Raw genomic sequence first — 4,666 nt, 5'->3', positions numbered from 1 at the left:
GGAGGATGCTGTGCTCTAGTGACATAAAGACGTTTGAAAACAAGAGAACGTTGGCCATTAAGGAGAAGCGTGAGCGAAGAAAGCAGGGCTCAACTTCTGGAGATGTTTTCCCTTGCAACACCTGTGGGAAGTGCTGCGCATCCAGAATCGGCCACTTCTCCCATATGAGGACACACACCGACAGATAAGCTTGCCTGCCTACTCATCCGTAGGACCGACGGGAGACTCCATCATTTGGAGTAAATTGTTTGTATTTGTTTATTTCGGGCTTTCGTTTGGATAAAGGTGAGAGAGCGTGAGAGAGTTGGCCATAACTTTTGGTTGAAAAGTTGCACGCGACACTGTTGGTGTTGTTGGTGTTGGTGTTGGTGGTGTTGTTGGTATTGGTGTTGTTGGTGTTGTTGATGGCGATGGTGATGGTGTTGTTGATGGTGTTGCTGGTGTTGTTGTTGATGTTGCTGGTGTTGTAGTTGTTTGTGTTACTGGTGTTGTTGTTATTGTCGTTTGTTTGTTTTTCTTGTTCGTTTGTTTTGTTTTTGTGTATGTTATTTCTCAGAAAAAAAAGATTATCTTTCGAAATTAGTGTTTCATCTTTTTTTTCTTTCTTTCCTTCGTGCTTCTTCTTCTTGCTAGTAGTAGTAGTGGTGGTGGTGGTGGCGGTAGGGTGGTGGTAGTAGTAGTAGTAGTAGTAGTAGTAGTAGCAGTTGTTGTTGTTGTTGTTGTTCAGACTTTTTTAATGGGGTATACCAACTTATATTTGAAACTTTGCCTACACTGACTCAGCTTTCGTGCATTCGTTGTTTAGACAAAAGGAAAATGAAGAAACAAACAAAAAAACAACAAAAAAACCCTGATGCAGGAGAAAAAAAATGAAAGGGGGGGGGGACAAAAAAACACATCCTCCTTTCGTCAGTACTAAAACCACGCTAATACTGACATAAAAACTTTAAAATGTAACAGAATTAAGGGACATTCAAAGTTTCCTCTTTTTTTTTTCTTTTTTTTTTCTGTTTGCCTTCTGTCTTTCGTTTTCTTTTTTCTTTTTTCTTTTTTTTTTCTTTTTCTTTCTTCTTTTTCATCTGTTTTTGTTTTGTTTTGTATTGTTTTTTTTTTTTGGTTGTCTTCCTTTTTCTCTCTTTCTTTTCTATTAGTTTCTTTTAAACGCACGATAGATGCCGGATTTTTTTTTTTTTTTTTTTCTATTTCCTATATACATCTTATTTTTTAGGGGGTGCGGAGTGGGGGTGGGGGTGGGGGTGGGGGTTACTCTGTTAATGAATCTTTTGTGGATTAATGTGCCAAGTCTTGGCAGTTGTCATCAGCCCCTCCATTTCTCTCTTTTTTTTTAATCATTATTTTATTTTGTAAACTTGTTTTTTTGTTTCTTTCTTCCTTTGCCTTTTTTTTCCGAGGTCATTATGGCAGACAGGTTGTTCTGTGTACTCGTTTCCTTTTGCTGTTCCGAAGAGAGGACAATTGAAATGTGAGTACATGGAAAGGCGTACAGACGAGTAGGTGTGTAGATTGGTAGACGAGTTGACGAGTAAATGTGCAGATGGGTAGGTGTGTAGGTTGATAGGTGTGTATGTGGACAGGTGTGTCGATGGGTATCTAAATAGATGGGCTAGTGTGTAGATGAGTAAGTGTAGGTGTGTGGGTTGGTAAATGTGTCGATGGGTAGTTATGTAGATGGGTAGGCGTGTCAACGCGTACGTGTGTAGGTGTGTAGGGGTGAAGATATGTATGTGTGTAGATGGGTAGCGGTGAAGATATGTATGTAGGGGTGAAGATATGTATGTGTGTAGATGTGTAGGGGTGAAGATATGTACGTGTGTAGATGGGTAGGGGTGAAAATATGTATGTATGTAGATGTGTAGGGGTGAAGATATGTATGTGTGTAGATGTGTAGAAGTGATGTGTATGTGTAGATGGGTAGAGGTGAATACATGTATGTGTGTAGATGTGTAGGGGTGAAGATATGTATGTGTGTAGATGTGTAGGGGTGAAGATATGTATGTGTGTAGATGGGTAGGGGTGAAGATATGTATGTGTGTAGATGTGTAGGGGTGAAGATATGTATGTGTGTAGATGTGTAGGGGTGAAGATATGTATGTATGTAGGGGTGAAGATATGTATGTGTGTAGATGTGTAGGGGTGAAGATATGTATGTGTGTAGATGGGTAGGGGTGAAGATATGTTGTCCTGTAGATGTGTAGGGGTGAAGATATGTATGTGTGTAGATGTGTAAGGGTGAAGATATGTATGTGTGTAGATGGGTAGGGGTGAAATATGTATGTGTGTAGATGTGTAGGGGTGAAGATATGTATGTGTGTAGATGTGTAGGGGTGAAGATATGTATGTGTAGATGTGTAGGGGTGAAGATATGTTTGTGGTGTAGGGGTGAAGATATGTATGTGTGTAGATGTGTAGGGGTGAAGATATGTATGTGTGTAGATGGGTAGGGTGAAGATATGTATGTCTGGTAGGGGTGAAGATATGTATGTGTGTAGATGTGTAGGGGTGAAGATATATACGTGTGTAGATGGGTAGGGGTGAAAATATGTATGTATGTAGATGTGTAGGGGTGAAGATATGTATGTGTGTAGATGTGTAGAAGTGATGTGTATGTGGTAGATGGGTAGATGGTAGGTGAAATATGTATGTTGTAGATGTGTAGGGGTGAAGATATGTATGTATGTGTAAAAGATGATGTAGAGGAGGGTGAATAATGTATGTGTTAGATGTGTAGGGGTGAAGTATGTATGTATGTAGGGGTAAGATGTGTGTAATGTGTAGGGTGAAGATATGTATGTGTGTAGATGTGTAGGGGTGAAGATAGTATGTGTAGATGTGTAGGGGTGAAGATATGTATGTGTGTAGATGTGTAGGGGTGAAGATATGTATGTGTGTAATGTGTAGGGGTGAAGATATGTGTGTAGATGTGTAGGGGTGAAGATATGTATGTGTGTAGATGTGTAGGGGTGAAATGTATGTGTTAGATGGTAGGGGTGAAGATATGTGTGTGAATGGGTAGGGTGAAATATGTGTGTGGATGTGTAGGGGTGAAGATGTATGTGTGTAGATGTGTAGGGGTGAAGATATGTGTGTAGATGTGTAGGGGTGAAGATATGTATGTGTGTAGTGGGTAGGGGTGAAGATATGTATGTGTGTAGATGTGTAGGGGTGAAGATATGTATGTGTGTAGATGTGTAGGGGTGAAGATATGTGTGTAGATGTGTAGGGGTGAAGATATGTATGTGTGTAGATGGGTAGGGGTGAAGATATGTATGTGTGTAGATGTGTAGGGGTGAAGATATGTATGTGTGTAGATGTGTAGGGGTGAAGATATGTGTGTAGATGTGTAGGGGTGAAGATATGTATGTGTGTAGATGGGTAGGGGTGAAGATATGTATGTGTGTAGATGGGTAGGGGTGAAGATATGTATGTGTGCAGATGGGTAGGGGTGAAGATATGTATGTGTGTAGATGGGTAGGGGTGAAGATATGTATGTGTGTAGATGTGTAGGGGTGAAGATATGTATGTGTGTAGATGTGTAGGGGTGAAGATATGTGTGTAGATGTGTAGGGGTGAAGATATGTATGTGTGTAGATGTGTAGGGGTGAAGATATATATGTGTGTAGATGTGTAGGGGTGAAGATATGTATGTGTGTAGATGTGTAGGGGTGAAGATATGTGTGTAGATGTGTAGGGGTGAAGATATGTATGTGTGTAGATGGGTAGGGGTGAAGATATGTATGTGTGTAGATGGGTAGGGGTGAAGATATGTGTGTAGATGTGTAGGGGTGAAGATATGTATGTGTGTAGATGTGTAGGGGTGAAGATATGTATGTGTGTAGATGTGTAGGGGTGAAGATATGTGTGTAGATGTGTAGGGGTGAAGATATGTATGTGTGTAGATGTGTAGGGGTGAAGATATGTGTGTAAATGTGTAGGGGTGAAGATATGTATGTGTGTAGATGTGTAGGGGTGAAGATATGTGTGTAGATGTGTAGGGGTGAAGATATGTATGTGTGTAAATGTGTAGGGGTGAAGATATGTATGTGTGTAAATGGGTAGGGGTGAAGATATGTGTGTAGATGTGTAGGGGTGAAGATATGTATGTGTGTAGATGGGTAGGGGTGAAGATATGTGTGTAAATGTGTAGGGGTGAAGATATGTATGTGTGTAAATGTGTAGGGGTGAAGATATGTATGCGTGTAAATGGGTAGGGGTGAAGATATGTGTGTAGATGTGTAGGGGTGAAGATATGTATGTGTGTAGATGTGTAGGGGTGAAAATGTTATTTGTATTTGTATATCTTTTTTTTTTATCACAACAGATTTCTCTGTGTGAAATTCGGGCTGCTCTCCCCAGGGAGAGCGCGTCGCTATACTACAGTGCCACACTTTTTTTTTTTTCCTGCGTGCAGTTTTGTTTTTCCTATCGAAATGGATTTTTCTACAGAATTTTGCCAGGAACAACCCTTTTGTTGCCGTGGGTTCTTTTACGTGCGCTAAGTGCATGCTGCACACGGGACCTCGGTTTATCGTCTTATCCGAATGATTAGCGTCCTAACCACCACTCAAGGTCTAGTGGAGGGGGAGAAAATATCAGCGGCTGAGCCGTGATTCGAACCAGCACTCTCAGATTCTCTCGCTTCCTAGGC

This window comes from Babylonia areolata, chromosome 11, assembly GCF_041734735.1.
Source record: "Babylonia areolata isolate BAREFJ2019XMU chromosome 11, ASM4173473v1, whole genome shotgun sequence".
NCBI classification, from domain to species: Eukaryota; Metazoa; Mollusca; class Gastropoda; order Neogastropoda; family Buccinidae; genus Babylonia; species Babylonia areolata.
The sequence above is the reverse complement of the archived record's forward strand: the minus strand, read 5'-3'. Positions refer to the sequence as shown.